Source organism: Pteronotus mesoamericanus, unplaced genomic scaffold, assembly GCF_021234165.1.
Source record: "Pteronotus mesoamericanus isolate MK-2021 breed Mesoamerican mustached bat unplaced genomic scaffold, CSHL_Meso_final contig_74, whole genome shotgun sequence".
Taxonomy (NCBI): domain Eukaryota; kingdom Metazoa; phylum Chordata; class Mammalia; order Chiroptera; family Mormoopidae; genus Pteronotus; species Pteronotus mesoamericanus.
In genome coordinates this window covers 15,784,419-15,808,299 of record NW_026555247.1, presented here as the reverse complement: position 1 = coordinate 15,808,299, position 23,881 = coordinate 15,784,419, and the positions used below count along the sequence as shown (strand labels likewise).

The following is a 23,881-nucleotide window of genomic DNA, read 5'->3' as shown; positions in this document are numbered from 1 at the left end:
ATATTGAACATAGTAACTTTTTATTAGAAATGTTCACATATCAATAAGACATGCTATTCTCAGTATGATTTTATATAATTGTTAATTACTTGACTTTAATATCTTTATACATTAACATAACTGCTATTGGCAAAAGTAAAATGAAAGTTACCTTTCCAATGTAACAATCAATAAAACCTCATGACATAACCAATCAATAACTGATTAGCTCCTTTTTTTTTTTGCTATCTTGATTTAAGTATAGTACTGTCTTTATTTAAAAGGGAAGGTTTTTTGTTGGACTCAGATAGTCATAAGAAAACTTTTCACTGCCCCTTTGAGTAATTTTAATTAGAATTCAGTTCAAATATATCTTTTAAACTTAGCAAAAGCATCTGCCATGTTTTTTCCACTTAAGAATATGAGTTGAAAATATGAGCATTTTCCTGTTAGAAAAGTGCTGTGTCTGTGTAAAGTTAAAATAGCTTCTAAAGATAATTTTCAACACATCTGGGAGAATTATGGCTTTAAAAATGCAACTTTCAGAAAACAACATTGATCCTTCCTTCAGTCATGTGACTGCATTTCTTGCTATACATAATGCTTTCTCTCTCAGCATGTGCTAATTCCTTGAACCATTAGCCTACTCTTAGTCTCTCTGCCTGGCTCATAGTCAGAACATAGCATACTGCTTGCCTCATAACAGGTGCTCCAAAGTATGTGTTGAATAAATGAATACATGAATTAATTGAAGGATATAAAAACCTCGCCTTAGTTCCTTTATGTTCTTGTACCTCTATTAACTGTAGTTACCAGTTCTAGACTAGAAGATTCTTCTACTATAATGATGCCCTTGAGCTCCTTGGACTAATTAGTGAAAATTAGATAGAGAAGCAGAAGGTCCAGGAAAGATAAAGGCCTTTGTGCAAACAAGAAAAAAAATTGTTGTAATATACATTTTCTTAGAAAAGGCATGTCCATCTGCCAGAAAGTTCTCTAAAAATCCTACTCTAAGGCATATACAGCATGAATGGAGTTCCCTTTGTTTCTGTTTATTGCAGATCCTGCAGAGCCAAAATGAACGTTCTACAACATCTGTCTGGTTTTACTCAAGGCTCAGACGCTGTTTCCTGAATCAGAGTGTTGTTCCCTGTTTTGATGAAGCCTGTATCTTTTGGTCGTTGACCTTACACTGGCAGAGTCACCAAGCTGTGCAGCTTCCAATGCGTTCCTTGTGAATTGTGCCCCTCAGAGTTCTGGCCCACGGTGGTCCTCTCATGGGGTCTGAACACCTGGCCACGTTTTTTATTCCATGGTAGTTTTTAAGAAGAAAGATATTCATATTTTCAAGAGAGTCTGTTGTTACCCCTGTCATAGTATCAAACTGGTATTTTGAATTAAACCAGTTGGCTTTCTGATAATAATTCAAGCTGGTTTTTTTCATGGTAACATATACTTGTTGAAAACATGAGTTAGCTGTAACATTTGGCAGGCCTGTTCTGATTTCTTTATTAAGAATGCAGTGCCAGCCCTGGCTGGGTAACTCTGTTGGATAGCTGTCTTGTACACCAAAAAGGGTTGCAGGTTTAATTCTCGGTCAGGGCGCATACCTAGGTTGCAGGTTTGATCCCAGGTTGGGGCACATATGAAAGGCAACCCATCAATGTTTCTCTCTCACATCAATGTCTCTCTCTCTCTCTCCCCTCCTTCCTCTCTCCCTAAAAATCAATAAACATACCCTGAGATGAGGATAAGAAAAAAGAATGCAATGTCTGTTCTTAATTTAGTTCTAAAACTGTTTTCTGCTGACTGAATACTGTAATAATACATAATGATCTTTAAGAAATCTTTTTTCAAACACTATGTGATCATTTCTAAGATTGAGAGGAGAAAATTCTTCTAGACCCCAAACTAGCCATTGTATCTATTTTCCCTTGATAAGGGAACAATAGCATGTAAAATTTGCAATACAATGCTGAAGTTTTTTTAATGGTATTTTCATGAAATAGTCTTCAAAGCAATTCAGTTATTCTGAATAGGTTTTTCTTTTTAATCATGATTTTTAAAAAAATCATAGGCCAAATACAACAGTCATGTTCATCTTGGTTTGTAATAAGTATGCTATATTGCACACCTGTTGTATGGATTTCCCTTTTAAGTCTGTTCTGGAACTTTACTCTGTTAATTCCTCATTTCTTTTTTGAGTCTTCAAAGTATGCACTTTCATGAACTTTTTTTTATGTAAGCAATTCAAATATTTTCAAGTCTGTCCTATTTAAAAGTGATATTAAAAATGTCTTTCGGTTTGAGTTCCCATTTGGCCACACTCTCCAAAAGCTGGTCACTTAGCTGCTCATTCTTTCCCATCAAGAGAATGTCTTTCCATCTGGGAATTCCTTCTTGCATGGAGCAATGTTGGCTTGGGACGGGATGATGCAGACAAAATGAAGCTCTCTTTATTTCCTTCTTGAGTGGTTATTTCCAAGTTTGTTCCTCCCACTCCACTGTATTGTCGAAGTTTCTTAAGTGGATACCAGAGCTCTCCAGGGCTGCTTTTGTTCATGGACCACTGATTAACTATTGATGTTTGTGGGGAATGCCAGCCGCCATTTTGGTGATGTCACTCTGGTTAATTCCTCCCAACGTATCTTGAAGAAGTCTTTCCTCTTCCCAATTACTAGTGTTCACTTGGTTCTTTCTCATCCTTCTTTTCCTTTTGGTGTAAATGACTTTTAAATCAATGTCTCTATGCAAAAACATTCCCTGCCCCCAATTTATCCAACTGCCTAATGGACATCTTTCCATAGATACTCTACAAAAGCTTCAACTCAAAATGCCCAAAGCCATTGTGCTCACCCTTCACATGACATTACTTTCCATGCTGTTGTCAGAGCCAGAACCTGGGAACCATCCTTGACCTCTTGCTTTTCCTCCTGGCCCCCTGCCCACTCTCTAAATCATATCGATTCTATTTATAAAAATGTCTCTTAGATTTATCCTCACTTTTTTCCCCTCTCACTGCTGTTATCACTGTGACTTACTCAGAAGATTAGGCTGTAATGTTTCTTGTTTGGAACTGGTAGTATGCTGACTCTTTGCTGGCCTTCCTGGTTTGGCGTTTGTTGCCCCCAGCCTTTCTTCAGAGTGCAGTGACAGTGATTTTTCTAATTTAAGGTTGATTATACCATTGTCTGATTATAATTCTTGAAGGGTTTCTTATTCCTTCAGTATATATTTTAGTCTCTTTTGCTCTTAAAGACATTTTGTGATACTTCCTTCTTTCTGTCCAGTCTTTGGTGTACCACTTATACAACATATTTTATGTTTTAGTAATATTAAACTATACCAGTTACTTAAAAATGTCATACTTACCCCTCCAATAATTTTCAAATGATGTTTACTCCTTCAAGAATATTATTTTGCGTGTATATTGTACACCCCTCCTCCCAAATCTACCTGACAAACGTGGAGTTATCTTTCAAGTATCAGCTCATTTATCTTTCTCTCTGTTAATCCTCTGCTTTATTGTGCCTTTTGGGGTTTATGTTGTGGCATCTGTCACATGAAATCATGAAGATTTGCTTGTGTATTTGTCTTTCTTCTACACTCGCTGAGCTCCCCGAGGACAGAGATTGCATTCATAGAACTCATACTGTAATTGGTTCATGGCTGGTGACCAAGTAGATGATGAATGAATGGGAAAAAAAAAGAATTTTAAAAACTACAGATTATCTTCATTATCAAAAGTCACTCACTTTATGAGATGAATTAAATGATTTTATGAAAGTGAAAAAATGCTAAATTACAATTGTAATTTTTTTAAATGTTTCAACATGACACTGATTTGAAGTTCTCTCTTTATCCACAGAACAAAGCCCTTAAAAACATCAAAGATAGCACTTCCTAACAGTGAACACTTTGGTCTAAACCTCCAAAAGTGGCACAGATAGAAGGGAATAATAAAAAAAAATGACTGAAAAACTGAGACAGTTGTACTGCTAGTCACAGAATTATGACTGCTCCAGCCTTTGAAGGACATTTTCCATTTGCCTGCTCTAGTATAATGATCTGATGATTTGTTTGAATGAAAGAGTGATTTATAGTCACCACTGATTTAAAATGCTTTACTCACCAGTTTTTAATTCTTCTGTCTCTAGTTTTCCCTCATCAAAAATGATTTCATGGTATTGTGGTCAATAATCTAAAGCAAGATGAAGTCCATAAAAGAAAGTAGCTTAGGCTGGCAAATCATTATTTTAAGGGCCAAAGAATAATTTCCATGAATTTTTAAAAAGCCCAAAGACATAATAGAACAGAACTAGATTGGGTTCTACTCTTGGTCCTTATGCTTTTGGGCAAAGTTCATCCCTCTAGGCTGTGGTCTCCTCTTCTATAAAACTAACAAAAAACTAGATTGATCTAGTCACTAGATTATGCCTAACTAAACCTGCTCCCAGCTCTAAAATGTGGTGATTCAGTCTAGAGATGAGCTTTTCTGGGCCCAGTAAAACATTAGAAAATTATATTATCAAAGAGGTGGGGGAAGTGTGCAGAGGGGTAGGTTCTCACAAAATCGTGCAATACCAGTGTTTAAAAGCAGCAAGACTATATAGCATGGAGACTGACTCATTCTAATTGATTTATACACTGAGAACTCTCACAGTCATAATTCATTTTCATGGGTATAATATCTTCATTTAGATTAATACCTCTAGTGTTTCATAATTATAAGGTAAGAGCAAGATGCATCATTGGGAAATGTTTACAGGTAAGCTGAGCACAACTGAAAATGTCAAAGTGTAATTATGTTTACTGATGAGTATAAATGCTGTAAGATAAATGACAACAACCTTTCTTTGTTGCTCCTCCTCAGTAGAGTTAATCACGGCATAGGCAGAGAAGTTTCTCCCCGGTTCTTTTTATTTCTGGAGTGACAAGGTGCTATAGAATATGCCAGGAGTCTGGGGTGTCATATTACTACAGTTACATACCCCATGTTCTTCAAGAATACCTAATTTCTCAAGCCTTTTTTCTTTCCCCCTAAAAGAATGACACAGGTTCTGGAGAGATAAATGGGCATTTATGAATCAAGATTTATAGATTTCAGCACCTGAGATTGAAGGAAACTTCCAAGAACTTCACATCACTCTCTACCTGCTAAATTTTCATTACAGGTGAATGACCTGGTCTCTCAAGCTGAAAAGGCTTTAGGCTAGAGTAGGATGGTACTCTTTCCTTGATGTATGAGAGGTGTACTAGTAGGTAAATATTGGTAAGCAAATAAAACCACACTATTTCCCTCTTGGATTGTTAAGATGGAAATGAAGGAATTTGAACACATTGAGATTCATTTATATGAATGATATGTTTTCCTAAGGATACTTTGTATGTGCTTTGTGTGAAAATTTTTATAATACAGGAGATTATAAAGAAGAAAATAATCTCCTATATCTCAAGGTGTAGAGATATCTGCCCATAATGTTTCCTTCTAGGCTTTTTCAATTGGTTAACTGCACATTTTCTTGTCCTCATTGTTAGTGTCACATTATGACATCACCATTTTCCCAAATCAGTAACACTTTTCATAGGCATCATTCCACTATGAGCAATATGCTGAGCCCATAAATTCTTTATATGGAATCCTTTCAACACTCCCAGAACGTAGCCCTGTTAGTATTGTCATTCAACAGATGAGAATAAAAAGTCAAAGAAGCTAAATCAACATCACATAGTTTACTGTTAAGATATTTGATTCAGCTCATAAAAGTAACGTGCAACAAGCTTAAATGTATATAACACCATGTGCTATTTTATTGAATATATTTATCAGAGTTTTCTTAACTATGTCCTTTTTGAGTGTGCGTTGTTATTCACTTTGTCCCCCCCGCCCCACCCCATTCCCTTGAACCTGTCCATTTTTTTTAAGTGTATCTCAAAGCCATCTATCCATGCCCCTGGCACGAAAGAGACAAATGTCCACACTCTATATTTCAAAATAGTGCTCTGTATGATCATCTCAACAGTGAGGAAATGCTGGGGCACCCTTTCTTTTTCTCAGTACATTGTTTCAGAGAACCTACGAAACACATCTGAGGAGCATCAGAAAGAGTCTTGGATTAAAAATCAGGAGACCTGGGTTTTAGATGGCCAATGAGACTGATTTCCCACCCCCTGCCCCGCCTCCCCACCCAGCTTTTGACAATTAATCACTCCAGCCTCAGGTTTCAAAGACTTCCCTGAGGGAAACATCTTTACAGGCGAGATCTTTAGCCTACAGAAATCTCCTCGGGTACCTGGCTTGGCCTTGGTTGCTAGAATAGGACAAACTGATGGCATAAATGCACTGCAATCAAGCATGACCTTACTGCTTAACCATTCTGTCATGATGCAAACTCCAAGAAAGTTAAAACTTGCTCAAAATAAATGTCAATAAAATAAATGTGACCTGACTGATAACAATAAAAAAGACTCAGCAAAACTGGAGTGGGAATAAAAGAATATTATTACGCTGTTTGGGGGAAATGGATTTCAAATGCCTCTAAGAAAGGTTACTATTTTTATTTACTCCTTATCCCCAGCAGTTTTGTTAGTCATTCCTGATAGTTTGAATTTCGCTTCTTATTTTCAATATTAAAAATGTACGAGATAGTGAAAAGTACTGTTAATTCAACAGATACTGTCACCTGCTCCATAATGAGAAACCAGGGAGCACTAGGCAGTGTCACTTCGGTCAGAATCACAAGTGGGGAGAGCATGAATTACCCTAATGCTATAGATGAATGTTATTATTGAAAGGTAATAAATAGGGCTTTGGTAGGGTGTGAGTAGAAACAAATTTTCAAGGCGATCATGATATCAAGCACTGAAAATTAGATCATTAATACAACTGAGCTCTAAGAATCTAGGCAGTCAAAACTAAAAAGGAAATTGATATATTATGTAGTTTTCCTTGTAAAATAAAGCAAGCTTACAGTTTTATTTTGAAAGAGAAACTTTTTCCTGGCACAACTTTCTATGAGAATTGTGTAGTATAGCTAGCTCCTTATTCTGAAGACATTAAGTAACATTTGGCACAATGTTACTGCAGTCATTCAAAGACATTCTTTATTTCCCCAAAGTGTGATGTATTATGGTAAACTTCAACAGTACTCAAGGGCACAAAATTAAACAGCTACTCAGTCATGGCATTATATGTGTATGGAGGGGGAAGGGAAGAGCTAAGACAATGAGCTCTAGGCATGTGATCCAATTTTCTATAGCACTTGCAGAAGGTGTCTTGGCATATTCTTAGCACAGTCAATTCCATTCAAGGTTAAATCTTTTGATAGCTGCTAGAAGTGCCAATATTCTACGTGGTTGATTGAAGAAAGATCTATATCTTTAAATAGCAGGTAAAAAAAAGCAGCAGAGTTGACATTCTGATGGAAAAATTAAGAACCCTGACATATCCTCACACAGAGATGGTTACTAATACACAAACAGGTGGATAAACTTTTTCTCTAAAAGAAAAAAAAGAGTCTTGAATCTGCTCTTGTGATTTTATAAATTCCTTAAATCATGGAAGAAACAATTTGGGTCTAGACATTTTTATGGGCTGTTCTCAATATTATACTACCCAAATCTCCAAAAGAACCTAAGACATATTTTGTCACATATCTGAATGTGTGAGTTGAAAGACATAATGACGGGCCTGTAGGGCATTAAATGCTTCAAGAAGAAGAAACTGACCTAGTTGGGTTACTTAGTATTGTTCATTTGAATACTAGCATTGCCAATGTAAACTCTTTCTTCCTGGGAGCAATTTGTAAGAGACCTAAGCTACGTATTAAGGTCACTCTTGATTGTGACAGTCAACTATGACATCATCATAGCACAGGCTGCCTATATTTCCTGTAGGTTTGGGCACGTGAGAATGTCTCCAATTCACCTAAATACCAATCTAGTTCTTTAGATCCATATAAAGAAGACACAGTACAGTATTTTTTATAAGATTTAAAATTGAAATTGAAATCTGTCAGAAGAGCATAATGTTTGAGTAGCTTGATCAAGGACTGGGGATGCCTTTCTGGGTTCATTTTAATTGGCATCATAGTCATTTAAGGTTCAGATCATAGGAATTTAGAGTCATGGACACGTCCAGACTGAGCACTGCTATAGTCCTCCATCTCCCATTTTGCTATTTATTAGGCAGAATTATCTGGAAATAATCTTCCTCACTGAGTGTCAAAATGGTACCTCCTTTGCCTCCTAGTTGGTCTATGTAATTCTGTACCTTCTGACCTATTGATGCTGGATAATGTGGACTATGTTAGTCAGTGGAGAAATGTCCACTGAAACTCCGAACTTTGGGCACTTATGGAAGACTGCCACAAGGTGCATGAGATGAGACGGGGGAAACCCTCAGGGCAAATGGCTCTGTGCTAGGAGTGCTGATTACAGTGCAAACATTTTCCCTATCTTCTTAGTAAATAGTCACAGTATTGCAGAAGGGCTGAAACTATGAGAAAATGATAAAGTGTAGTCTCTTCTATATATAAGCTTTGCTGAGACTGTCTATTTTAGGACCAAGCTAGAGATTATTCAGCTTATACCAAATAGGTTTTTAAAAGAATTAAAATTAAAAAAAAATATATGAGAAGCTCCTCATCCCAGTGGTCAAAATAATTTTCTTTCTAACTGGGCATTATGAAATCAGTTAAATCTTCCGAAGTTTTATGAGCACAGTATTGCACTATTCTTTCTCTTCTCTGCCTCTATTCTTGTCTTCTTTAAAATCATTATCCAGAATGATCAATCTAAAATGCATTTGTTGCAATTCTTAGTACCTACAGCTTGCTTCTCAAGTAAGGGAAGTCTGTCATCAAAGGAAATTCTTAAGCATGCCATCACTGTGTTGGGAGAATGAAAAGCTACTGGATAGACATTGTACATTTTTCTGGAAATTTGGAGAAATAAAAAACCTTCTATGTTGAATGAAACAATGACTTATTATAATGTAAAATGCAAATACATTATAAATTCATATACATGGCAGACCATTTTGAACTCTGGCGTTAGACCCTCCTGTGAGTATGCATTTATTTTTTAGCTTTCTTTACTTTGGGGGAGGGGTTTGGATTTCAGAAGCAGTAAGTGCCCTAAGGAACAGAGAGCAAACCCCTTGGAATAGCATAAAGAGACTGCCATGTTTGGGTACCTATTTACCTCTCCAAACTCATCTCCTTTCACTCTAGCCACAAATGGTAGTAACACCAAACTGTTGACTGTCCCCTCTGCACATATCACGCAGTTTCCTTTCTAGGTAACTCCTATTCACCTATCAAAGCCCAACCTAGTTGTCACCTTCTTCAGGACATCTCTGGGCACCTTAATATTCTATTACTTCATATATTAGAACTAAGTTTTCACCATCTGTACCTGTCTTCTGGGCATTCCTCAGAGACAGGGACTTAGCTAAAGTGCAGGTCATTGGAAATATCAAATACAGGGTCTCACTCAGAGATTTAGGAATGTCTTACTCTAATACAGGTTTTGGATCATGAAATTTTGACATGAGTCTTGGTTATGAAACTATTATAAAAATAAACACATGATTAATTTCTTTTTTATTCGTTGTGAAACTTTTTGTTGTGAAATAGTGAAAGAACACAGTAAATTAAACTTGATTTTCTTTAACTTTGCATTTTGAAAATATATACCCTTGTACAAGCTATTAGACTATGTAGATTTTATAGTGCAAGGTTTAAATTTGTTATACTGAAGTTTTAGCAATAGCAAATAGATTTCTAAAGAATTAGAGTAAAAAATCTGAGAGCCCTCCAGTGGTCAAAATAATATATGCAAAGAGTCACAGTTATTTACTCAATATTCCTACCTCCAAAGAACTTAAAATAGTTCAGTCTTCTTTTTATTTTTTAAATATTTTATTTGTTTTTTAGAGAGAGGGGAAAGAAAGGGAGAGAAATGTTGATGTGAGAGAGAAACATGGATCAGTTGCCTCTGGCATGCCCTGAGCCGGGGACCTGGTCCGCAACCCAGGCAGGTGCCCTGATCAGGACTAGACCTACTGCTGCGACTTTTTGGTTTGCCGGTGGGTTCCCAACCCACTGAGCCACACCAGCCAGGGCTCAGTCTTCCTTTTAGAAAAATTCATGTTTTGATTACTTTCTTAAGTCACTATTATGTTACACAGATTTTTTTTTTTAGCACTACAGGGAAGCAGATGTTTATCCAAATCATTCAAATAAACCACATAAAATAGCAGCCCAAACCACCCACTTATCAGTGAGATTCTGAGTAGTCGCTAGAATTAAATCACATAAGGGCAGTCCTATATCTTGTTCAGATGTAAGTAATTTAATTCCTTCCATTGCAGTCATTGAGAGAAATGTGGCTGTATGTTAAAACCACTTGAGATAAAGAGAGGATCTAGGCAGCCCTAGCTGTGCCTGCTACTCCTGCGCTCCCCTTCAGCGGAGTTGGATTTTAATGAGTGTGTTCCTAGACTTGTAAAGGCACAGTGTGCGTGTGTGTCTAAACTGTAATTTTAATGGTTTGCATAAGAAATGTGTTGGCTTCTCTTTCAGCAAATGCATATCTAACCAAGCCAGGCAGCAGCACTTTTATTTGCTTCATCTCTTTCCATCAGATTACCAGCCATGTTTTGGCAGAAAGCCCTGAGTAATGTCTCTGCCTTGAAAATTATCAAGCTCTAACATTTACCCAAATGCTGCAACACTGATTCGTGAGAGTTTTTTTGTTTGTTTGTTTTAATTAAATTCTGATATTACCTTATTAGAAAGTAAAGCTTGTTTTAAAAACTCCCACACACAGTTTGATTCATACATAAGGTGTTCAATATAGGATTAAGATTCGTTTTTGCAAACATAGAACAATAGACTTAATTATTATATTCCAAAATATCTATAGACTACCCCTAAAACCTATACTTACTTATTTAATAAAGTTAGCAACATCAGAAGAAAAATGCTAAGAAAATATTTTATGCTCTATAATTTTTCTTACTGAGATTTTTTTTATTGTTTTCTAAATGTGTTAGAAAGAAAATGTTCATCAGTTTTCCCTTTTGTGTAGTAATGTATACAGACTTACTAATTTAGTCGACGTTCCTAAGTTAAAAAAAAAAAAGTCAAGTTCAGTTAGTATCTGTGACCTTCAAAAAATTCGGCCTACTGCAAGAAATGTTACGGTAATTCTCAGAAAAGCATACTCTCATGGAGTAAGTTATTGCCTAAGACAAAAGTGGGCATCTCTGGAGGCTGCACTGTGTCTTTGAGGCCACTGGGGTGCCATAGAGGAGACTGAAGCAATAATTTACCCTCGTGCAATGAAAAATATAATGTAACTTGCACACCAGGATCCTCTGCTTCATTAAGTTAAACACTTCCCTCATGTCGTTTTAAAGAAGAGACTATAGTACTGTAAATCTAAGTAACTTAAATTTATGTTCTGGTGTCTAGTAAATGGTTACACAGGATATTTTTCAGTGTTCCAAATGTTTTAGGTGCTATGCAGTTTCAGAATGTACATGTAACTGGCTACATAATTTGGCGAACAAGAGGTAGAGATAGAGTTCTGCTGCATGGCTATTCAAAGAATCACAAAGGAGCAACCCGCAGTGCGGATGGGAGAGCTTTAGATCCTCCCGCAATGAGTTTTTAGAGGTGTTGCTCACATCATTATGGTTTCTGGATTTTATTATAACTCCAGGGGAAAATACAAACAACAATCAGAGAAAAACTATATGCTAAGAATTTATGTTACCCACACTTTTAATTGAATGATTTCTCTTTCTCTGATGCAAAAAGCAGGTATATTTCCTGATTAATTTTCTTTTTTAAAAAATGCATTGGTTTATATCTTATTTTTAAAGTGGAGGGAAGAGAAATGAAATACTGATAAATCAAAAGCAGAATAATATTGCCAGAGTGGACAAGGTAATGAAAGAGACATGCTCCCTGTCATACCTAAACACCCTGATGCCTATAACTGAGCCTAATCTCTAGGATTTTCTTTGAATAGAGTTGCTAATGGTATAAAAGTTAGTGGAACAATTGGTTCATTTTAAGTGCCCACAGCACTTAACTATAATACACATTCAAAAGAAAAAAAACTGAACATTTTTGTTCTTGTTAGTTTATTGCCCTTCTTACACAGAAAAATTCTCATACATGTTAACTTTAGTGGAATATCTTTTGAAACCCAACAATTTCTTTTTCCTTTTTAATTCTTCAAAACGTTTAAACTTAAAGGAACTGAACAACAACAAAAAAGGTCAAGAGGTAGACCTTGAAGTTTAAGATGACTTTTAACAAGGTCTTCAAAAAGAAACAGTAACTAAGTCTAATGAATTAATCATGTATAACTATATTCTAAAATGAAATAACAGAGTTTTAGAGCTTCAAATTAAATGGGTAAACGTACAAATCCTTTTTGAATTCTGGGTTCTGATGAACACAACTGGCCTCCTTATCTGTGTCTGTATCACAAATCATATGCCTAAATAAAACTGAACAAATATTATTGAATGCCTTACCAGTTTAAAATTGGAATTCTGTTGGTATGTAAAATCAATGCCATTCATCATGAGAACACATAGTGCCCAACTGTAAAAATATTTTTTAAAGTCCTTTAAAATTCTGAGGTTTATGTTTTCAAAGTGTTACGTGAACTACTGCATTATCACACTTTTAATTATTACTACAACAAACAAGAGGGTGATTTAAACCAGAATTTACCAAGTGTGTTTAAATGTGTGTTAAAAAGTATGTTCAAATAGGACATATATATATATTATAAAGTTCATAGATAATAATATATGTGTATATAGTCAAATTATATATTCAAATTTCATGTATATATCTATATAGATTATATATATAGAGAGAGATATATATAGATATATCTCCAAAATCACCTGAGAGACACTGGGTTAAAGAATATCACATAACATCTCTTTAGTGTAAAACTTTAAGAATCTTTAATACTAATGGTCAACTAAATCTCCAAAAGATGAATATAGTATACAGTGCTTCCTTCACCTTTTTTTCATCTTTTTTTCCTAGAATTTGCTGATTTAAATTTAGGTCAAAAGACCTTAAAATATTGGTGTAATATATTTTCAACTTTTAAGTGTTTCATTAATGTTTGAATTCCCCAGTTATACCTTGTTAGTACTAAAATCTAAATGCAAAGCCAAAAGGAGAGTATCAGAGTGATGGAAATGATACTTAAAACTATGCATTTCTAACCTATATTATAGATCACTATTCTTTGGCATTTTTTTAAAAAGCCTCATCCTTTTACTTTGTCTCCTGGGAAAAGTAGGGGCTGGGCATTAGAATTACATTCAATTATCTTTTTCTCCATTTCTTTGCTACACACAACCAGTTCCTAGAGATGGGAAGGTGTTAATGTTTGACATTTGCTCTCCAGAGTCCAGAGGAATTGCCCCATCAAAGGCTCTTTTCCCTTCTCCAAACTGTGGGCAGGACTCCCTGAGATTTAACTGTGAGAAAGGTGAAATGCTAGGATTCCAAAGGACTGGAAAAGCCATAATGGGAAAGGTCACAAACACTCTGGAAATGGCAAAGATTTTCAGGGCAAAAGCTTCCAGGGTGGGTGGATGAGAACCAGAGGATGTAAAGAAATAAAGGACCTTGGCACCAGGTTGCAGGTAGCTTGCCTGCAATGTTACCAAGTATGGACCAATTACTGTTTACAGTTTAAGTCTAGATCTATGTTCTCCTGGGGGTCTGAGGCTGCCTATCATCCATTAGTGTGGAATTCATTGGAATTCTTCATAAATATTTTAGCTCTTTCTCTTTCCAGGCATGTATTAGGATTGTATTCCTCACCGAAATGAAGTTAGATGTGGCCACATGGCAAGCTTTGGTCAAGGAAATGAGAATGTAAGAAACATGAATTATTTCCAGGGGAAAGCAAGAATGCAGAGAAGGCCCTTCAGCCACCCTACGATGGATAAGTGCATCCATCCTCGCATAAGTGAAAAGGAAAGATTTAGGGGTTGTTTGTTATCTCTGGAATCCATATGTACTATGTGTGGAGTATTTCACATGTTTGCATCTTAGTTTTATCATATATCAAAAGAAAATAACATATGTCTCTTATCTACAAAATAGTGGGAAACACTGGATGCATCTTAGAAGAGAATTGCTACACTTATCTGAGGTGTTAAAAATATATTTTGGTGAGTACATGCGTTTCTACAACTGTGTAGTAATAAGTAGTCTAAAACTAGAAGTTCATATGCAGTAGGAGGTAAATTTCACTCAAAATTAGTCTACATCTTTTAATGAAATTAGTAAAGGCATCTATAGTCTTGAACTATAATTAATTCAGTGAATTTATTCTTTTAACACTCATAAATCTGTGTACTACCACATTATATAGGAATGGGGTACAGAGAAGAATATGAGACTAAAAAAAGAAATAATAAAAATAACTATCGTTCTCTTTAAAATACACAGAGCTTTACAAAGCCTTCATGACTCAGGGTACCTGAGTCATTCTTAAACCATATATATTTTGCAAGAATGCAAAGTCCAGCTTTATTTATGCAAATAAATATACTTTTATTTTAGCTAAAGATACAACACAATTTTCCATGTGACAATGATACATGTGCTACTTAACTTTTTTTTTTTTAAGAATTAGTTCAGGTCTCTTTAAGCTATTTTATAATGAAACTAGTATCTGTTAAATATGAGATTTAAAGTAATTAAGTAATCCCAATACTAATCTAAAACTTGGCTTTCCCAGAGGATAACACTAATAATTGAGGAAAGGCAAAGTGATGTGTTAAACAAATGTGGAGATTAGCACAAATAAAGAATATTAAAAAAAATTAAATTTTAAATTTGCCAGTTGCATTTGTTTTAAAAAATTTTAAATTTTTAAAAAGAATATAAATTTTTAAATTAAATTCACTGTTTTAACATGACATACTCCACTGTCAGTGTCCCATGAAGGGGGCTAAATAAATAATTTTATTGTCTTGCACAGTCGAGGCATAAGGTAAGGAGTTTGATACAGATTTGTTCAATTAATAAGACAAATTAGCTCAGCTACTTGGAAACTACAGCTTAAAATCAACCACTTTTCAAGAGCTAGTACTACTTTCTTTTATCAAGGAGGAAAAAATAGAAAAGGCCAATGTTATATTTTCATATTTTGTGATGGAGTATTTTGGGTTCTCATCTAAATATAGACTTTGTGTATTTGATTATATTCAAAGTTTTTTAAAGATAAATTTTTACCTTATTCCTATTGGTGCCTTTATTATTGGGGAGGTATAGGAACCCTGCATGAGAAAAAATATAAGCCAAAGCCAAAGCCAAATTTCTTATTTTTCTAAATCTTAGGAGCTGTCATATCAAAGGCATACAATAAATGTGTGAAAAACTTAAAAGTGATCTGAGGAATATAAAATTAGTTAAATATCTTTAGAATTAATAAGCTATATTTCATCTGGTTCCTGTCAACTATATTCAATTTTTAATAAGCAAATGCAGGGCTTCTTTTAACTTGGAAAAGCAAAACAAGGTTAACATTGTTCATCAAGGCCTTAAAATTTTTGAGAAAAAAATTTCATCCAACTATAAAATTAAGGTCATAACATCATATCACATAAGCAATCGAATGCTTCCTTTCAAGCACTGTAATCTAAAAACAAGCCAGTGTTTTCTGATATTTCAAATTCAGATTGTGTGCAATGAGATCATTTTAATTTAGTTGTATAGCATTGACTCTTTCCATTTGTCCTATTCAGAATTATGGACTGTTGACACATGTCAATTTTCCAACTCTATGACTTTCTTTTTTATTATGTATGTCTAGAAATACAGGGTCCAGCAGAAGCAAGGCCTGCTTGAATGTGGTTGCTAGGGTAATCATATGGATGTGATAATTTATAGTATTAATTGGAACATTTTGGCTAAAATGTCATATAGTGTGCCTTATTGTGATATTGTTACGTTACAGAATCACATGCTTATGATTTTGTAATAAAAGATTTTGTAATAAAAAGGGGGCATTATTTGTGCTGGACCCTGCATATAGCTAATTTATCATACTTAGACTTCTATCATCTCTCTTGTCATCACAATCGAGTTATAAAGTCTCATTTGGCAACAATGAAAATAGATAACCTCCTCCTCCACGAAACAGTAAGAACCAAATGTATTTTTAACGGACTCTACTTGACATAGAGGACAATTACTGATCATTTTCCTAGGCAGTGAGTCCAAGTAAAAGACTACTGATGTTTAGAAAGAAAAATAGAGTAAAAAGGGATTGTTTAGGAAAACTTCCTCAGAGTAATCATTTGTTCATTCCTTAAACATGTTTTGAATGGGTTCTATGTGTTAGTTCCTGAGAATACAAAAGTGAGTAAGACACAATCCCTGCCATCGTGGGTTTCCAGAATGGTGGATTAGCTATACAATTAAAGAAAGTACAGTGAAGGCGACTAACGAGATCAACCTTGAAGAAGAAGCAGGGTTTGTCCACAAAGAAGATGAACAATGGGCATTCGGGGCAAGAAAAAACTTTAAAAACAGTTGCTAGACTGGCATAGAAGTATGATAATGTACAGAATATTCTGGAAGCAGCAATAATGTGTCACAAAAAGTGTTGGTGATAACCAGTGAAGTAGTGGAGATGATGTTAGAGAAACAGGTCAAGGCTTTGGGGCAGGCCTAATTTAAGACATACTAGGGGATGCATTTTGAAGGGAATGGTGAGCCACTAGAGATTTCTAAGTAGGGTAGCAATTCATTCATGTCTATGATTTTTAGAAGATAGGTGAGTTGGTCCTAGTGCGCGAGATGTATTGGTGGGGTGGAATCTAGAGGCAGGATTACAACTGGGCAACCACAGTAATACCCAAGTGAGATGACAAAAATGTGAAGTAGGGCAATTACAAAGAGAATGGAAAGGAAGGAATTTATTTAAGATAATTCTTTAAATGTGGTGATGCTGTATTTAGGTCAAGAGAGAGCAGGGGGAGTCAAGGTCAACAGCTGAGAGTGATAGCAGTGGGGGTGGATTAGGGAGACTAAAGAGATTACAAAGGAGAGGGGCAGGCTAGGAACAAATAAACGGACTGTTAAGTATTGTTGACAGCTCAAATAAGGTCAGAAAACATGAATCTTCCAATCGGCATGCATTTGCAAATTTCTCCAAAAAGCCTCAATAGATCATGTTTCAATTAAGAAAAAAAAATCAGAAAAACTCCCTCAAATCATCAATGATATCAGCAAACTGCCTGATACCTACTTTAGAACTGTCACAAAAAGAAAAACATTATAATAGCAGTAGAGAGAATTTCCATTTCTGGTAACAGTAATGAGATAATTTGGACTGGCACTCCCACTGAAGTAACTAAAAATATTTGAAATATTAAAATAGCAAAGAGCTAATAAGAAGGTGAAGACATCTCACAGTGAAATTTAGAAAACCAGAACTCAGAGACGAAAGCTCCTCTTTGAAAGTTCTTGCCCTTAGGCACATGCCTATCAGGAACAAAAGATCTGAGAACCCAGCTGCACTTTCCCCAGCCTTATGGGTTTCCTGGGAATATCAAAACCCATGGTCCTCAGGTGAGAACGTTAATCAACAAACCCAACTTTACAGGCCGTAATCTTTTTTCAGAGGAGCAGGGAACCCAAAGGACCCCATTCTTCACAGAGATTTGCAGCCTAACTTCTTGGGCAGGAGTAAGTAAGGAACCTTAGGTGCTACTCTTTGACTAAAATAATTCTGGTCTGATATTGTCCTCAGGTTCTGGCAGAAAAGCAAATCAAAGTCTTCTCTGGAGGAAAATAGCATCACCACTAGGTATCAACTTACTTTTACAAATAATTTTCTAGCAGATGGTCAAGAATATCCAAGCAACCAAGAAAATAGGACACCATGAATGAGAACTGACAGGAACAATAATAATCCAGTAACATTTGAGATACTAGAATTAGCAGACATATATCTTAAGACAACTATACTTACTATATTCAAAGAAATGGAGTCCAAATTTGACAATCTCAGCAGGGAACTAGAAACTATGAGTAACATAATAGTTACAGAAAAATATTCATTTGCCCTTTGTCCTGTCACTGGTATTTGGCTACACAGTTTAAAATTCTTACATTTTAGAATTTAAAATTTTTATATTTGTTTTGGTTTTCTTTTGACACCTTGAAAACAAAAACAAAAACCCACATTGATAAGCCTAATATAACTAATTATATTTATAATTCAATCGGAAATACATTAGTTAAGGAAAACGTAAGTCTACATTTAAGTGTTTGTATGTATGGGTCTGTAGCGAGCACATGTGCGCATGTACTCTCACATTTCTGGGAAATACCTATGATTTCTGCCAGGCTTGCTCCTACTGTCAGCAGCTCAGGATGCCCTGGAAACAATTTTCAAAAATACTATCCACTTGCACAGAAATGAAAATTAACTTTAACTTTTACAACCTGATGGGTTCATTTTAAGTCTTAGGGAAGGTTAACGGATTTAACGAAATTGCTTAAACTGTTTGGAGGTTAGGTATTTATACCGAAATGCAAATATTCCTAATGGACTTAGTGCATTGACTTTAAAATACTCTATAGTCAGATTCTTCCTTGAAGATAGGTCTTGACTGCAAGAAAAGGTATTTAGCAGTGAGGAAGGAGGGCTGAAGGGGAAGAGAGAAAGTGGCAAAGTCAGAAGGGACGGGACACCAACGCTGCCAACCTTGCATTTTGTCTGGCCTTGCTAGGTTACTCAGCAGTGATAAAATCAAGTGACTCTATCAATATAATGCACATTTTTCATTTTAGAAGAGCAACAGTACATTATTTATTCTTATCAAAGTTGAGTGAAACATCCATATTAAGTCATTTGTTGTTTGTATCCAGCTTAGCCAACTTAGTTCATTAGAATCCAGTCTATTTGACAGAACAAAAATCGGCCAGTTGCATTTAACAACCGTTCAGCCCCACACTCTGTAATAAGAACGTCAGCAGATTTATTTTCCCCATATAAAGTAGAATTTCCAATTCACACCATGTACCCTGTGACTATTACGGACAGTATTTATTCTGAAGGAATGCTGTGCAAGTTTGGAAAAGCTGTCTCTACAGCAGAGCTGAGAGGTCATTGGAAAACAAGGAACCAAACCTATACATGGTCAAAACTGAAGCAAACTGAAGTTTCTCACTCTTTTTTTTTTAAAGAAAAAAGGATTGAAATGCTTAAAACATCATGGCAGTAGCCAATTAGACAACTCTTTCCCTCCTCCACTCTCAAGCTCTGTACACTCAGGATGCCTCCCTTCACTTAGCAAACATCAGCTTTTTGGGAGGAGGAGAATCTGCTTGGAATTAATGAGGCGACACCAAAAAATAACTTCTATTAATAAATTGCCTATTTTCTCTCATTTTTTTTTAAATCAGAATATCTTCTAAAGGCTTCTTGTGCATGTGAGACCATCTTTTTTTCCCTTTTTTTTTTTTTTTTTTTTTAATTAAGAAGTGCCATAGTGTGATGTAAGGGGAATAACTCTCTCTCACAATAATAATACAGTTGCATCCAGGGGTGTCATAGACACAGTAACGGTCGGTATGGTAACATATAACTACTGACACTGTAAGTCAATAAATGCAGGGTGTTTAAGGAGGAGTTAATAAAGGGGAAAGTAAGTAAGGCTAAAGCAAAACTGAAGTTACAGACGTGCAAGGTAAATTTCAAGACTAAGCTGAAGTACTCTCTGCCGCACAAAATGTAAAATGCCAGATATCTAAGAAAGGTAAGAAAGTCACAACACTGGAAAAACCTTCATTATAACTTTTTCATTCCCATAGACAAAAAAAAAAAAAAAAAAAAAATTCAACAGTAACCTTCCCAGAGAAGAGATGCTTCTTAAAGCCAATCTTTTCACTTACCCTAGGTATGTACAGCAGGATCTCTTAAATCTTTTTAATTCCGGTACATCCAGAAATAAAGGAATTCTTAGCCCATTCACTTGAAGAATAAACTTTAACCAGATTGTTACTTACAACATAAAAGAACTCTCTGAAATTCTAGGGAGAGATATGAGTTTAAAATCCAGCTTCTAGAGCCTGCTGTATACTGTGTCTATCTTTAACTTGAAAATGATTTGGTTTCACATTCCATTGAAGTCCCACTGGCAGATGCCTTTGGAAAACTCACCAATGGCAGGCTTTCAAACGTCCTCCCTCCAGCCCCTCCTTCCTCTGCCTGAGCTTCCGCTGTTACAGCTAATGCTGATTTACTCAGCTGTCTTTCTACCTGTCTCGGCCTGGGTAAAAGGAGATGCTTTCATTGATGGCTATTACGGAAACACTTGGAAACTGAAGATCAGCCGGAGGACTCACTGTGCTTTCCCCTCCCCCTGCTCACTGCCAGAAACCAACTGACTTCCAAACTTGGCTGTCTGAAAAAGAATGTTCTCTGATTGGCATTCCTGGAAGCAGAAAGCAAGGCAGCTCAAGTTTTGTACTGTTATTCAGCATGAGAAACTTCCCAGGTATACGTAATACAAACAAGTAAGGAGAATGAAGCAAATATTTGGGGGCATTGCACATATTTTTCTTGTCTCACAGCACTTATATTTTAATATACACATATAATTTTAACTCAAAATGGCTAAGGATACATTTTAAAAAATGCTGAAATGGTAAATCTTAGTTAAAAATAAAGTTGGCAACTTTAGAAGAAGAAACAGTTATGCTGCTTGCTGCCTGCTTGACAGTATTCAGGAGGGCAACTGTGGCTTTTCTGTGAGTGAGAACCTTGTTTGTAGGCATTGTGGAAAATACTGATTTCCACTGTCCTATATAATATATTGCAGACAGCAGAAGGAGAGGGTACAAACATTTCTAGCTCCCTGTCAGACCTTTTATTCTAGGACCGTCTTGCAAAATTTAGTGAGGACTGAGGAAAAAATCGTGTATGCGTTATATATATATATATATATATATATATATACCCGAAAAAAAGAGAAAATGACTGAATGGAAATGAGAGAAAATACGTTTCATCAAATAGGATCTGACAAGGATTAATAATGAGGGATCCCTTTAAAACACTAAGTAAACTTGTGTTTAATAATTTATTTAATAGTCACTGAGGTCAAAAGATCTGCTGCGGAAAATAATTTACCCCTTCATGATCAAAAGAGTGAATTTATTACAAGCAATTTTATAGACTAGACAACTTCTTGAAAGGCCTAATTAAAGATTTATAATTTCGGTAATCAAACAGACCACAACCCCAAGCATTTTGGAGTTTCCAAATTTCAGCGGCTGCGGTTGCCAACTCCAGGCAACTGTCAGCTGGCAGCTCAGGGCACTGGTGTAGCTGCAGCTGCTCTTGCAACTTGTACAGACATCTCAAAACTATTCCACGGCAAAGGGTGGACTACAAAAAGAAAGCTTTTGTTTCCCTTTGTTTGTTTGTGGTTGGTTTTAAATTCTCTGTTCGAGGTGGTCTTTTACCATATCTAGACCAAAATCATCTTAGGGAAGCATGAGTGAAAACATGATTAACTAGCATCACATTACTAATTTATTTCAGTGATATTTTGATGCCTCCAATGGACTGGCATCCTACTATCACTCCTTAACCTGTTACTAGATTTCTTTTAAAATGATTAAATAAAGGAGGAAGAGGAGGAAGAAACTTTCTTTATTCTTATTTCCAAAACTGATTATCTTCAGGAAATTTCAGGCTATATGAAATGATGATAGATAAGAGCATCCAAATGACTTCAGAAATAAATAGCGAGACACATTCACCCAGAGAGCACACATGCCTGTCCCTGAGTTTCTTCTTCCCCCTTTGAACACACTTCTCCCCCTCAAGGCAAGTGGATGTGCCAACACCCCTGTGAACTAAGCAGATTGGACAGAGTTGGTGGCAGGCCATTTAGTTCACATTCAGCCACACCGCTCACTTATGTTGTATTTTGAGTGAACACTAGCGCATAACTGACACTAAGAAATATTTGTTGAAACTGAAGAACTTCTTGTTCACAAGTTCACATTTTAACCTATGGAAAATGGTTATATGTTGGCTACATTTTAGGTAAATACATTTTGCATTTTTCTTAATGATTTTTTTTCAGAAAAAATTACATCCTCATTTAAGCCTAACCAAAAGATTCTATGGAATTGAATAGAATCTCTGGTACTGAGCACCTTCACTGAACCCCTGTCCCAAAAAGTCATTGTGCGTTTTGTCTGTGTGAATGATTAAGTCTAAATACTAACATGGTGAGTATTATTAAGATCACTTTTGTTGATCTTGCTGGCTGCCAAGAAAAATAGAGAAAAAAGAAAATGAAGGTCCTTTTAATATTTTATATTAACTAGTAGAAATATAACAATTTCCTTTATTGAATTGTTACAGGCCATTTCCTCATAGTGCAGTATTTATCAGTCAAGTACCTCCTTAGGTTCCCAACTTTATCTCCCCTTATATTTCATCTGTGCCAATCATGGAAATTCCAGAACAGTTTGCAACAGTAGTAGTAGCATTAGGCCAAATCCAAGGTTAAATGAACACAATGTGAATTTTTAAAACAAATTTTTCTTGTTAACTTTCACAAGGCAATTGATAAGATTTATAATGGCTAGAGCTCAGTGTTTATCATAAGTAAATGTTATTTCTCTCTTTTATAAGCACTAACATGAGAGTTAGGCTTTGATTTAAAAAAAAAAAAATAGCTCCCAGGGCTTGCTTCCACAGAAACCTGGGCATGTAACAGGAAAATCAAGTACCCTTGATTTATCATGAACAAGCAGTTAATCTCCTCTCCATTCTCCAGAAATAGACTGTATTAGCACAGTTCTGTGGATGGCAAATGCAGGTAGCAGGCTCTTTGCAGGGGTACACAAGGTGTTTAAAGTCACGTCTTAGTCTTAGCTTATTTGTGAGGTATCCACGTGTATGAAGAACCTGGTCATTGAAAAGCAATGGCCCATTATATTTTTCCTTCCTGTGGTCCTTTAGAAACTGGCATAGGGAATATTCAAGGTGATAGTTTTGCAAATGAATTTTTTTTTGCCTATTGGGTAGCATTTATTTTTGAAAGCATACACTATTTGCCATAGACAGAAAATTTGTGTCCCCCAAAATTCACGTTAAAATCCGGTCCTCGGTGTGTCAGTATTTGGAGTGGGGCATTCTGGAGGTCATTAGGTCATGAGGGTGAAGTCCTTACAAATGGATTAGTGCCCTTATAAAAGAGGCCCAAGAGAGCTCCTTTGTCCCTTCCACCATGAGAAAACAGCAAAAGCCAGCCCTTTATGAACCAGGAATGGGATCTTCCCAGAAACCAAGTGTTGGCACCTTGGTCTTGGACTTCCTAGCCTTCAGAACTGTAGGAGATAAATTTCTGTCATTTATAAGCCAGGCAGTCCATGGCATTTTGTTGAAATAACCTGAATCGACTATGACGCTCTTTATGCAAAAATGAGGGTAGGGGAATAGCAACTTTTTTCCTAAGGAAAAATTAATAAATCCAAGTAGTAGTTGTTATAATTAAAATAGACCCTGTCCAAGAAAAAGTAGAAAAACTGCACATAAACAACATTAGAAAACAGATAGGAAAGGGATTCAAAACAGAAGCATACTATGTATAGTCTTATTAAATGCTAATCTACTTAAAAGTTGTATGAAATAGATACCCATTATGAGTGCCTATGTTATGAAAATAGTCTTGATTATGGAGAAAACCATACGTATAAAAATACTAACTATAACATCATGTTTGTTAGAGTAAAATCAGGACCATGAGAGTTTTAATGACAACAGATAGTCATGGGCTAACTAATGCTTAGGTTAAAATT

General features: G+C 35.7%; 1 protein-coding gene across 5 annotated transcripts in view; it reads right to left on the bottom strand.

Annotated features, from left to right (window-relative positions):
* The window catches only part of DTNA (dystrobrevin alpha), a 248,881-nt gene extending 228,604 nt beyond the window's left edge, over positions 1 to 20,277 (bottom strand). For 4 of the 5 annotated variants that reach the window (XM_054583513.1, XM_054583519.1, XM_054583516.1 and 1 more), the window contains exon 1: positions 19,953 to 20,158. The gene's annotated coding sequence lies outside the window, so the exon portion shown is untranslated. Of the gene's footprint in view, positions 1 to 19,952; positions 20,159 to 20,220 lie in introns of those variants that run through there. The other variant, XM_054583514.1, reaches the window with a different exon arrangement.
* Positions 20,278 to 23,881: the final 3,604 nt, after the last annotated feature.